This window comes from Xylocopa sonorina, chromosome 4 (genome assembly GCF_050948175.1).
Source record: "Xylocopa sonorina isolate GNS202 chromosome 4, iyXylSono1_principal, whole genome shotgun sequence".
In the NCBI taxonomy this organism is placed as follows: domain Eukaryota; kingdom Metazoa; phylum Arthropoda; class Insecta; order Hymenoptera; family Apidae; genus Xylocopa; species Xylocopa sonorina.
Window position 1 is genome coordinate 5,942,170 of NC_135196.1, and position 14,442 is coordinate 5,956,611.

Genomic DNA, 14,442 nt, shown 5'->3' on the forward strand with positions numbered 1-14,442 from the left:
CTTCGTGTCTGAAATCAGAAAGAACGAAGGATACATATCAGTGACGTGAAACACAGAGTTGTTGCAGACCAGAAGCAATCCTTTGCCACCCAAATCCTTGGTATTCGTCTCGCGATTCGTGATTTTTCCTCTCTTTAACCGATCCGTCGTAAACCCCCCCAATAACGTTGCAACGCAATCTCATTCATTGTTACCACCCTTCTACACTTGCGACACGGTTCAGCGGCACTTTTACAAGGGTTTTATATCGGAAAATCATAAACCGCCAAGCGAAAGGTATAGTCTTCAACTTTTGGCGTATCTTTTCGGGTTTTTCTCAAACATAAAATCCTTAAACCATCCATAGTTCGTATTTTAACGATAATACCAATGGCCACCAATTTGAAGACATCTGCACGATAAAAATTACACTCAAAAATCTCTTTCGAATTCTGGCGTCAAATGAAACGATAACGATACAAATCCAGAATCTGAAGTAAAAAAAACGCTGCTTTGATTGCATCGTGTTGCAATGCACTACGATTATCATTGGTGACTTAATAATTCAGGCGAGGGACGCCAGGCTACGTAAGCCTCGCGTGATCTGCTTAAAACGTTAAAGTGTGGTTGCCCACCGTGCGTTGCGTTAATCAATTTTATCACGAAGTCGATTCCGTCCGGATAGCTGGTACGAAGGCGGCACCGCGTCCCCATTATTAATTGGCCAGCGCATAACACAGCAATAACATTAGCCGAATAATGTAATAATGCTATCGGCACTGGGCCACCGAGCCGGGTCTACGCACAGGCAAAATCCACAGCCCGAATTTGATGACGGAGCACGACAGACATATTTGCATAATACATATTTCGTTATCGCGTAAAACGCGAAACGGAGACTTGTAATCAACGCCAGCCGTGTATAATCGCCGACGGGATCTGCTGCCACGGGGAATAGGAACGATTCGCATTCTGATACCGGGGAATTAAAAAATCGATTTATTCGAGGGGGAAATTATACGATTCGTAGGAAGAAATTATGCGGAACTGGATGAGGGTAGCGAAGGAACGACGATCGTATGAAACCATATCTGATCATTTCATCTGATTACTTTTGCTTTGTATGTGTATGTCGTACGCAAATGTAACGAGAATGTGGAAGAAACGATTACTCATTTTTTGAAAAGTTTACTCTTCAATTATTCTGTTTAAGGATAATTTAATTTCGTCGCTGATAGTGTAAGACATTGTATGAGTGGAGAAACTATTTCCAAGGTACAAAGATACGATAAAAATGTTAGAATGAAGACATGTAGTATTAAATTATTAGTTAAACTACTAAGAAACGATTACTCATATTTTATAAAATTTACTCTTCAATCATTCTGTTTAAGGGTAGTTTAATTTCGTCGCTGATAGTGTAAGATACTGTATGAGTGGAGAAACTACTTTCAAAGTACAAAGATACGATAAAAATGTTAGCATGAAGACATAACTGACATACTGCAGAACTTGCAACTTTATGAAGAAAAATATTCACGTCTCCTATTTGGAAATAAATTCAATTTAAATGACAGTGTCGTCTATAAATAGTGATTTACGACCTGCGATTGAATTTTCTTGGCTTCTGTTTAAAACAGACTTCATCGGTATTCACTAGATACAAATCGATCAACAGAACTGATGATAAGAATACGAAACCGAGTTCTTTAATTAAATACAAACTACTTCATCCAATCGAATCATTCAAACCATTAACAGATCTCTTCACTGTAATCCGAAGAATCTTTCTATTAAGAACCACGTCGAACCACTTGACCACAGAAACCTGTGCGTAAAGTCGCATAGCTTTGCATAACTTAAAAACTCTTCGTTGCCTTAACCCTTTCCTTATTTCGCGATCCGACATCAGTTGTTCAACATTTTACTTTCAATCCCTCAGTAAATGGATATGAAAGAACAACCACCACTTAAAATTTACTAACAATTATTCACAGTCACGATAAAAATGCTTGCATTTTGATTATAATTAAAATGCTGTCTACATCCATCCAGAATTAAAGAATAATCCAAACCTAATCAAACATCTATTCACAATCGAACTATTATCCATTTATATAAAAATCTGCGCTATTTGCAATGAAACATTGCAAACTTTGACATGTTCTAACATCTGGTCGTAATCGAGCGGAAGCATAGAAGTCGTCTGAGACGGTCTTGGTCTCGCTTCTAATCCGTCCTCGAAACTGGTATTCGACACGCGAACGTCGTCGCTGGTCGAAGCGACAGGTAGTCGGACGAGGAGCAACGCCGCTGGAGGGATCCGTGCTGGCGCAGGCATGGGTTTTAATTATTTCCACGAGATGAGATTTCGCCACGGAGGCTACTATTGAGCGCTAGACCGGTGTAAATTCCGGGGAACCCCGGCTAATCGGCATAATTCCACGGAATCCGTAATAGACTTCAGAACGGGATGCTCGAGGGGGTGGAGAACAGAGGGTGGAGTTGGCGAACGCCTAGCTCAGCAACAACCAACCCCTTCTTCCACTCTTTGAATCCTTCAGTCACTCCAGTTCCTTGTCTCTCGTTCGTTTTGCTCGTCGTTACTTCGTTTTCGCAGTTCTTTTCATGACTTCTCCTCCCCCGGACGTTTCTTTTTTCTTCGTTCCAAGTGGATTTTCCCCTCTTGCTCGTCTTTTTCTTCGCTTTCCTCTCCTCGTTCATTTCACTCGGTCTCTCTCTCGACTCCTCTCGGTTGTTTCTTTGCGCTTCAGCTTTATTCCCGTCTGTTTTTCGGAATCCCATCTTTCTTCCAGCGGTTTCTTCCCTTCGTTGGTTTCATCCTTTCGTTCCTTTTTTATCTTTACTTCTTTTATATCATTATTCTTTCTTCCTTCTTTATTCTTTCTTCAATGAACCCTACCTACCACCTGTTATTATTTTCCTTCAAGTTTAAAATTTAAGAAAACCCAACGACAAAATCAATGTTTCACTGTCATTTTCCAATCAACACAAGATGATTAATTATGACACAAACGGATTCATCAAAGATTAGACCAGCCAAAAATTGATTCTTCCTAAAAATTCATCCCCAAATTGACCACAGTGAATTACACATACGAACCAACCATTTAACCTTACGAACCAACACATCGACGAACTCTCCTCAATAACTTCCAGTTCCGGCAACGCTCGCCAAACCCACGTATTCTTGCGAACCGACCCAATCGATGCACAACCGGGAACCATCGTGGCAAACACTCTAATACCACGGATCCGGGCATTCATCGGCCGATCCTCCGATGAAAGCCTAATACGGGGGCGAGCGTAAGGGCGGCAGTTACGCGCTGGACGGCCAAAGTCGATGGCGTTCGACCGATACTTACAGGCCCCCCCGACCCCATCCACGAAACGGGACAAACGAAAGCGCTCAGTGCCGATTAAAATTCGCGCTCGAGACGGATTACGCGTGCAACAACGCCAGGGGATCGCGATGGGTTAATACGTAATTCCGTAATTGCGTGATCGAGGATTCAATATCGGCGGAACGAGCCCGCGCGCGTCGTTATTCGTATTCAACATTAGCCAGGAAGAGAGGGTGGCTGCAACCCCCTTGCTGCGAACGACTGCGATTGCGTTCGGATGATAAAGCACGAGAGTAACATCGGTTCGAACGCGGTCACGGTTATCGATCCGAGCGCGTTCGAGGTGAATAACGGGCCAGATTAAGAAACTTAACTCGGTCGAAGACTCGACTCGGGGATGGTCAACGGCAATTAACATAATGCATAATCCGCTTAGTCTGGTGTGATCCGTCGGCTTGGTCCTCCTATGAAAACGGACGGAACCTGTTTCTGTGTCGTGCGGAAGAATCTGGGCATATTAGCCGGATTGTTAATGAGAATGTTATCTCGTGTCTGGTACACAGAAATACGCTGTTCTTTTTTTAATTAATCCTGTCCATTTTGAATTTAATCATTGCAAGCGAATCAGATGTTTTGGTGTAAGGGTTTGGAGGAAGAAAATCTAGTTCAGGCTTATGGATTAAATAAACGCGCAGTGTACAGTTTCTATACTAGAAATTTAAGCATTTTAAATGATCGTGACAACGTAATTGTAAGGGATATGGAATAACAGAGTGCGTGAGTGATCGAAGAGAGCTATGTGCATTTCCTTAATCGGAACCACCTCTTTTTGGAGGTCTTAACTAAACATTCGGATAAGTCATGGCGTTTGGGGTGTCCTCGAGGATAATACTGAAGGTCTAAGAAGGCATTTTTGTACGAACCTTCGAGTTGAATGCAAGGAAAATAGCGCCTTAAAAACGCGTATGAAAAAAAAAGGAGAAGCTGAGATGGAAAGGGTATTAAACATATAATGTTTAAAACTGGGCGAGAAACGTTTTATTAATACAGATTTGTCTCTTATTTTATCGCGTCAACTTTTTTATTTAGTTCATTTTTCACTACGACAGTATTAAGTGTAATAAATTAGAATTAATGGCCTAGCCACCCGACGCTGACTGTAATCCACAGTTTTCTTAGAAACATTTTTACAAAAGAAGGAAAATCTTCCAACTGACTGCAACCCTCTATAATTTCATATAACCTGCAATTAGAATTTATATATAGCTATTTATGCGCCTACATTTTTTGCTGCACCTGCCGTTCCATAGCTTACTGGCATCGATCCCCGCTATTTATAACAATCTATGTACTTTCTAATTTTTTCTCGCGTGTTTACGACATTAGTCGATCTGAGATAAAACCGCTTCGAAAATAAAATTACTATGTTGCATACAAATTATTCAGCGAGAGGAAGGATACGTATCGATCGATTACAGTTATATTCGACGCGCTATTGGTTCGTTAAAATGCCGACAGTTTATGTTTGCTGGGAATAGTCCAAGATCAACTTTGCTAAAAGACATTCCCTCGACGTACGTGTACCGCGTGCAAAGAGGGTTCACATGGTTCTAGTCAAGGAATTCCATAAAAATCCTGTAAACTCAGAAATCAACGCATTCTTATCGATCCCTATTGAAATAAAAAATTTAATTCTCGCAAATTATTTGCGAATCAAATTTTATAACGTGTCAACAACGTATCGTCAATCTTAACCCACGCGATATCGACGTTAACGGTGGCATAATCGCCACGTTAGGGACACTTCCGCGAGAAACTGGCAGAAGCAGCTGGAGCCTACCGAGCAGACAAACCCGATATGGAGAAGAAGTGCCTGTACGAATGGTGGACTTGGACAGTTCGATGGCAGCAGTTCGATGCTAATGAAATTCCGCTGGTCTCTCCCATAGATTGTGCAGTCGATCCAAGTGACTGCTAGTTTGGCATGAGTGTGAGTCCGCAGAATGCACGCCACGGGGATTATCCTAGATTCAGATGAACCTGGAACCCGTTCGCACTCGTCCAGAATCGAATTGGAATTATGTAATTTGAATTATTATAGAAATTACCGAACGACGTTGTTTTATCAACAAACAACATCTTATTTCGTCCCCTCTCGCGGAGAGATTCTTAGAATTTCGCACGCTAATTATTTAAAATATTTTTTCAAACATTTAACAGCTTCGTGCTTGAAAATATTCATTGCATCACGTAAATATTAAATATTAATTATAATTTGCATATGTGTCTTACTGTTAGTAAGAAAATGTTATCGATTAATTTTTTTCGTAACCACAAAGAATTCAATACACGCATTTCGATAAGTAATTAAGCTTCTAATCCAATATTGTCTAAAGTAAGCAGTAATCCACTTTGAAGTTCGAAATTAATAATAGCGACGTGGAAATGACAGAGGGTTAGATCGTTAATTAGAAAAGATGGCTGAAATGAAGGCAGACGCGATTCATTCAACTTCATAAACGTCCGCGTTCAAGGAAATAATTAGGGTCGCACGAAAACGCTATTGAAGCTATAAAAAATATACCAAAGACCCTTTAATATCGCCCTTCTTTTGAAGTACAACTTTCATCAAAAGAAAACACTCTCGTGCATCGTATATTATACATAAAATAATATAAAAAAATAAAAATTCTTTAACATTCTACTTTAACAAATCATAATTAAACAATGCGAAGGAGAAACAAGTCAAACTAATAATCGTTAATAATTGTCTGCACGTAAAATAATCCTCAAATTGCGAGAAGTAAAGAAAGATATTCCATTCGACGAAAGTAGCGATAAAAAACGAGGGATCGACTTTTGATCGAGCAGAAGAAATGGAAACGATCGAAGGTGGGCGGAGCGGAAAGAAACATAGTTGGATTTAATAAACATTCCCGGATCGTAATCGGCCGTCGCCGGGTACAGGGATCGATGTCCCGATTTCCGGCTGGAAATCTAGATTCCAGGGTGGATTAAACTTACCGGAGATATGCTCATCGTCGATAAGTGACTTTAACTTTCGGGGGCTGTTCATAGTTCAGTGCGTGCATAATGAAGATTCGCGGGGTAGTTATGAGAAAGTCGTTGGAAAGTCCTGGGGAAACGCAAACCGGAATAACGAAAGTTTTCCCTGTGATCGAATTATGGTCAGCGACAAATGTAATTCGGATTTTTAATTTACTTCTAATTAACCGCTGAAAGGAACCTCGTTTAATTAACTTAATAATCACGACTGGCTCCCAAGTATAATCGAATCTTCCTCCTTATCGCGGTTCATTATAAACAGCGCAATAATATTGAAAATTATCACTGAAACAAATTATAAATTTCTGTTACAATTTTTAAAGTCCTTTTATAAATACTGACAATTCATTAGATAATACAGTAATCTGTGTAGGTGATAAATTGTAATTATAATGGATGGTACTATCTATCTGATATATTATAATCCGTGTGTACACATATATAAAATAAAACTGCAGCAATGAGCGTAAAGTATAAAACGTGCTGATATCGTTAAAGAGGGACTTCGAGGATAACAAAGTTTCTATTTCGAGGATTATTCACGAGGAATCCTTCGATTCTACGAACGTAATCCGGTGAATCCGTTGAATGCTCGTAAGCGGACATGAAAATGAAATGTTTCGACGTTTGTAATTATTCATTGTGTCAACGTTTCTGTCGGTTTCACGGCATATCGAATAGATCCTATTCATTGCCTAGGGGATAGGAGTTATCCTACCCCCTCGACGCTTTCTTCTGGTTCTAGTCGACGCGGAATGTTAATGTCCCTTTCCAGTGACACCTGACAAATGAGGATTGCGTATTAATCCGAAGAAAAATCATTTTTAGACGATACAAGCTGCTGATTAGAAGAGAAGACTTTACTTTATATTAAAATTGGCAATTAAAAATTTTTAATAATACGAATTTCTCAAACTTAGCAATATTAACTGATTCACGACGATGAAAATTTCATACCAGAAATATAATTAGTTCACACAAAATTCTGCAGCGTATTTTTCAAACGTTTATAACTCGAAATTTATTAAAAGCCACGCGATAGGCTGCGCGCGAGTCACGTCAGTTAATTTTAACGAAATACTATATAAAGCATGTTAGTTTACGCATCGTTGCACCGATGCTTTCGATCCTCGTTATTCTCGTTTAGCATTAATGGCTTCGTTTAGCATTGACCGTTCTGCTCGTGGAAACTTTCCTCATTCAATTATGATTCTTTTGTGAACTTTATTACAGCCACGATATTTCATCCTGGATTCATAAAAATAATCTGAAACTTGGAATCGACAAATTATTAGCCATCAAGCCGACGGTCATTCTATCGAGGCGTCAAATACGGCAATGATCTTGTTAAGGCAGTTTGAAACCTTTCTCTGTGACAATAAAATACACAACCAATATAAAAGCAACTAAAACTATGAACATAATAGAGATGAATTTAATTTTTATTTTGCAAGTGAACGATCTGCCCTTCAATTCAGGACCGTGTCTGCTTTTTACTGATTTGTTCTGATGTCTCCTGATGTAAACTTCGACCTTCAAGGTTTCTTACATATCTTGCAGAATAGTAAGGGGACAGTAACTGAGCTCTAGTTGGTCATCATATGCGTGTAGGAAATGGAAGATCGTCCCTGACTAATGGTCACTCGAAGTTATCGTTCCACCCCCAAGTATCGCACAGGGAAATTTTGAACGTCCCAATATGACCATAGCATACAATAAATCCAAAAAGCGTCTCAATTTTAAACAATGACGTGCCTAGAAAATAACTTGGACTAAGATTATGAAACACTGTTAGAAAATTGAAGCTGAAGAAAAGCGAAAGTAACGACTCTTGGGGTATTGCTTCTGCCAGGGACAAGCGTATTGTCACCATACATTCAACAAATTGACAATAATAACAATCAGTCGTGCCCAAAATCATCTTACGCGATACTTCGTCTTACGCTACCATCGTCACATAATCTCAGAACCAAACAACGCGTCTAAGAATGTTTCAAAAGAAGCCCCGAGGCTTACACAGGTGTCTTAAACGACCCAACACACCTGCATCCATACCTAAACACCCAGAACCGTGGAAGCTCAGCTGGAACAAAGCAGCGCGACCAGTTCGACGTCGTTACAATCGAATCGGCCTCAAAAGCGAGCGTCGAAAGGGCAACGGAAAAAGTCCGTTTACACAGGGCGATCGCAATTACAGTACCGTTAAACGAAGCGTGGGTGTTGGGTGGCGTCGCTCAAACGCCGTCGAATTGCCAGGTGAATTCGACAGTCTTGAAGCTGTCCATCTTCTTGCAACGTTAAACAGCTTTGTACGCGATCATATCCGGTGGCATTAAATGGCCGCGGCTCGAATCCGGGGCGAAGTTACGCATGCCGGCTGTGTACGTGCACAGTATTAGACATTTACACGGTCAGAGAGCCGGTGACAGTACAGCCGAGTGTCTTTGACGTACTCCCCGGTTACAATGCAATGGGGTGCCCGTGGGCCTTTGTGCGCGCAAATGTGACGACTGCACGCGGCAGCATGTCGGTAATGGCCGCTGTCATTCGTTAACAGGGCGCCACGCGAAATAAATCAACGATCTAAAGGTGCTCCGCCGTTTCTGCGGTTCGTTTGCCGCGGATTATAGGGCGAACGGACCGACACGGCTCGTTTCACGTCTAACGTTCCCTAAGTCGGCCAATCGATAGCTGATACGACGGATAACGCGTCTCTTCTTCGGGGCAATTGCTGCCGCTTCCACCCTTGAGTTCAGCTTTGCGCGCGTACCCGCGCGCTACTTCCGGGGATGACGAGCCGCCGCGAGAAGTGGACCTTCAAAAGTTTCTACCTGACTCTGGTTGCACGTCCGTCGTGCTTTTAATGAAACACGAGTCTCGAATTGAATTGGAGTTGAATCGAATGATAATCTCATTATAATTTTCGCACGATTAAACATCGATTATTTGGAAGTGTTTTATTTTAAAAAGAAATGAGAGAAATTGATTAAAGGATGTAATAATCAGTGTAGAGCTGTTAGGATCTTCTTTAAGTTTAATTCATTTATTTTGGTAAAAATACTGGGATCTTGTATTGTACGATTTTAACTTGTGTTTCGTTTCCCATTGATCATGCTCCCGTGAAATTTAAGCATTGCAATGCCACTACGTGCAGTCGGTTAGTGTATCATCAACAGCTCCGCACGATGCATCATGACCACTCGTATGCTAGTGTATTACAATAAATCGTGCCGCACCCCAGTTAAAATGGGTACTAGTTATTCTAGTACTAATTATCTATTTAATTACTTGATTTATATATTAACGAGTGTCTCGCTAACAGAATTTTCAGTTATCACAATAAATATAAATTGTATATGGCATTTCAGAAAATAACAATTGAACACAATCACAAGTAGAATTCTTAAGAAATGAGAAAAGCAATTTTGGTATTTCAAAAACAAGGAAGAACAGTCCAATCGAAGACAGTGGAACCGCGTACGCTCTACGCTGTGCAAAACAACGCATCCCACGAACGGTGAACATTTTTGTCATTATCTATTTAATTACTTAATTTCTATATTAACCAGTGTCTCGCTATCAGAATTCTCAGTTCTCACAAGAAATATAAATTTTATATGACGTATCAGAAAATAACAATTGAACACAATCACAAGTAGAATTCTTAAGAAATGAGAAAAGCAATTTTGGTATTTCAAAAACAAGGAAGAACAGTCCAATCGAAGACAGTGGAACCGCGTACGCTCTACGCTGTGCAAAACAACGCATCCCACGAACGGTGGACATTTTTTTCATCCCCATCCAGTGGTGAAAGTGTGTTCGGTTGAAAATTGAAAATCGGCCGCGTTTGATTACGCACGGTACGCTGCGCGGGCACAGTGAGGGATGAAAATCGTTGTCGTCGAATGCCCCGCGCGTTCCCCAGTTCGAAATTTGAAATTCAGATTGTTTTATTGTGACCGGGTGTTTGCGCCCGTTCTGCGGGTCACAATTATAAAAATATTTGCTCGTAAATCTATAATATAATGGGGGTAACAGAGTTTCCGTTTTATTACGCCAGGCCGTGAAATATCGCTTACTAAAAATGTTCCTCCCACCGAATAGGATACGGCACGGTGGTCGAGTTAAACGCGGCGAATCGAATGAACGCATTTTTTCCCAATTTTTTTTCTCTCCTTTTTTCTTGTTTTTCTTTTTTTTTTTTTGTTCGCCAGTTCGTTCCTTTTTTATTTCTCCCGCGCCTTTTTCCCGATAACGCGTTGCAATGCGTGACAAACATTATAACGCGGCGAGGCGGCTCGATCGACGAGATATTATTTACTGTTATCGCACGCGTCAAAGTTATCCCGTGAAAAGGACGGTTCATCGTGCCGCGTTTTACCACGTGCTTCGCTTTTTAACGTTTTTAAAACGCCGGCAAAAATTCAACGCCGGATATTATGCCTGGGTAAAGTTTTGCTAACAGGAGTTTCGATTTGTACGCTCGTACGCCGAATGTTTGTTTTATACACTTGGCACGTACGCGGCCGCTCATAAATATGCGGTCGGCTTGGTCAATTTTTAATAACACGGAATTGTGCGCTTAAATTGTTTATTAAAAAGCTTGCAGATGTAGCCACCCGTTAAATTCGAGGATTAAATTTCAGCTAATTGCATCAGCTATGCTGATATTGTCATCGAATTTGAGAAACGTTTTTCGTTTAATTTCTGACTTAAAAGTTGATTGACTCGAAGGGCAAAGTGTACGAAATAACTTCGAACGTCGAACAGGTTCCTTGAATGTGACAGTTTTTGTATCGCGTTTCGTTACTCGCGTTCCATTCGCATCGCGGTTAAATTAAACGGTAATAAGCATCGAGTTGGACTTTTTACACCACCGCCAGAATCTAAGTGCAAACGCTTCTTAACTCGCAAAGATAATTTCCTGCTGCTGGTATTCCCAGCGTGCGCAGAACGAAAGCGTATATCATACTTCTTACGCGACCGAAAGTGCAACGATTTACGGAGTTCCGTCCGCTGATTATTCGTATATATTGTCCGTATGGTACCTGCATGAATACCAGTAGCGTAGTCGATATATAAATCGCAGCAAACATGAATCCCTTAATTATAATTAAATACACAAATACTGTATATAAAAAGAAAAGCAATATCTAAATTTAATTACAGTATATTATTATTATTATCATAATTTTGAACTCACATACACGGAAATTCGACGCAGATTTTATCTTGAAAAAATGTACGATGATAAAAAGTGTTGGAGATAAGAGTCGATGATTTTATTTCGCCAATATTCTTGTATTTGCCAGATCCAATTAACTGGATATGCTCATCGATCAAGCAAAGCTACAATCTGAGAAAAGAGTGCATGGAATTTTTGAATTTCCGGTTAATAAATATACTAACGAGCACCTTGCGTTACTCCGGTGCCAATTTCGGCGCAACAGGTATAAATTAAATATTTCAAGTCGCGTTAATAGCATCCTCGTTTCAGCGTTAAAGCCGCGTTTTACATTTAACATTTAATTCGATGTGATAGTTTCGCTTTAAGCCCTGCTCGTCCGTACGCGCACTGTTTATAACTCTTCCAGACGAGCGCAAAAAACAGAACAATATCTCATTTACCTATAGAAATTACCCGACAATGCACGCATGCATATAAAGCGGTGCATTTTTATTAATACTAACAAATGCGCGAAAAGTAAAAGTACGTCCCTCTCGCGTACGCTTGCTTCAAACAAAGTTAAGAGGGAGAAACGAAATTGCAGGAAACTAATTTCACACGTATGCTTCTTCGTTTCCTGCAGAGTACATCGAAATTAGTTTCAACTATTTTCTAATGAAACGATGAATTAAAGTCATCGTGAAAAATGGATCTAAACGATCATTTCTATCGGAACTGTTGGTAATCGCGATTACTCGACGATACACGGTTTCCCATTGAAGAAGACGATAATCAATCAGAACGCAAACGTCCATTGTCGAGATTAGAACGTTCCTCGATCAATCGTCGAATAACGTAAACATGGCAAATATCCGTTGGCCAGATTGCTACGCCATTGCCAATGGTTGTTTCCTTGCTCTTCTGCACATCCTACACCTGCATAATTTACCACCATGCTACGAGAGAACTGGATATATGTAGATCCCATTTGTATTCGGTATTACGGACGTATAGATCGCACGGGAAATCGCGTTTCTATTTCCGGCAATATCATATCCGTCATAGAACGGACGTTTGTTGCCGTTGGTGGTTGCGGTCGCGACGCGTCGAATCCACCGCTAGTTTCCTTGTTTTTGGTGGAAAGATAAAAACAGTTGGATGGGATCTGAAGAGAGAGAGAAACGTCAGAGAGAGACGATAATATGAAATAGATTAGCTTGCGACTGTCAGACTATAAGTAATCCTACACGATCTTGCTAAATCGCTTCTACACCAACATTGCAAATGGCCACACTAACTTACGTAGTTTGTGTCGCCTCTTAAGTAAATAAGAAGGCTTATTTTATTTTAATAATTATTATTATTTCATTCGACAAGATACGTTTATACATAGTCAACAGATTGGACATCATACATAATTTCGTTCTACTTTCGTTCAATCTTGAGGACTGACTAGAGCATACGGTTAAAGAGCAATATAAGAACCCACGATATTGTCAAGCCCCATTGCATAACGGTTTCATATATAGCATTACCGTCCAGGGTCGCAAAGGAAGGCCAGTCGATAGCGGTATCAAGAGAGTCGATACGTGTATCTATCAGTTTTACATGTGTACCGTGCATCCTCGTTCAATCTCCTTTATACCCTCGTACTTTTCCGAACTGCTTCGCCCCGTGAATCGATACCCGTGTTACGTCGTCCCCGCGATACCTTTGTCCCTCCACCTATGTACACCTTGACCTACGTAGTTCGTTTTCCACGTCTGATCTCCCCCGCGGAACATGCTTACAACCCCGAGTGAATCGCCCAAGGAAGACCCGGGTAAACATTTCCTTCCGTCTTCCCCAAAACGGTTTCCCACCATTGAACCCTTCTCTACGTATTATAACAAGATGAACGAAGGATTTTTCTGACTGGAAAAAATATCGCGACAAAAAGAGACGAAATGAATTACAAAAAAAGGGTATGTAAAATGAATAAATTAAATAAATTCGATCGTAATTAATTTTCGAACGACATTTAGCAACATTTCTGTGGCTAGAAAATTTCCTTATATTTGACTTTTCGTTTGAAAAATCCATCAGCTATTTAAATCGATGCATAACTATTACAATTGTCAGAAGCTCGCGGTGAATACCAAATTACAGATCAAGAAGAAAGGTGTCTACTCTTTCTTCGCAGTTTTTTACCAAATATAACAATTTATAAATAAAAAGTACAACTTCCTGATCATCTTATAATATCACAGAAACACCCTCGAAACGAATGAACCACAAAAAGAATCCAAAATTCCTCGCGATTCGTGTCGAAAGCAATGTCTGTTCTCTCCAACGATACAAGTGGAACAACTCAGCGAACGGTCAGACAGCGCCGCAGTGATACGCATTTACGTTCGACGAAACGTAGACGAGAAATATGAAACGGACGCGCTTAAACGTTCGTTTCACACGTTCTTTTTGCAAGCCAGCATTGAAATGTCGGCTGATGGGGACTCATGTGGGGTCCCTTAAGATTCGCGAACAGTCGAAACTGAAGGGAAACGAGGGGAAGGGAGAGGAAAGAGGGGCAGGAAAGGGACGAAATCGAGCGTAACTCGACGAAGTTCGTTCCGCTAGATTCCATGTACCTTTTCCTCTCCGACGTACGAGCCAAGAATGTTAGGGGGTGGCGGATGGGTTAGATACGCTCGTAAAACCATCGTCCCATAAAACCGGCTAGTTCACCGGCTACCGAGACGCCCATCAACCATTCCTTACATGGTCTAATTCCGAACCGACCTCGCATCCTCCTCCCTGTACGTCTCGTACACGCTCGTACGTGTGATCGTCACCTCCACACGCTCACGTTCACGTCGACTACCACAG

The 14,442-nt window shown here is 40.8% G+C and overlaps 1 protein-coding gene across 1 annotated transcript in view; it reads right to left on the minus strand.

Annotated features, from left to right (window-relative positions):
• Window positions 1–12,178, minus strand: part of LOC143423208 (uncharacterized) — a 236,895-nt gene extending 224,717 nt beyond the window's left edge. The window contains exon 1 of the mRNA XM_076894364.1: window positions 12,168–12,178. The gene's annotated coding sequence lies outside the window, so the exon portion shown is untranslated. The remainder of the gene's footprint in view (window positions 1–12,167) is intronic.
• Window positions 12,179–14,442: the final 2,264 nt, after the last annotated feature.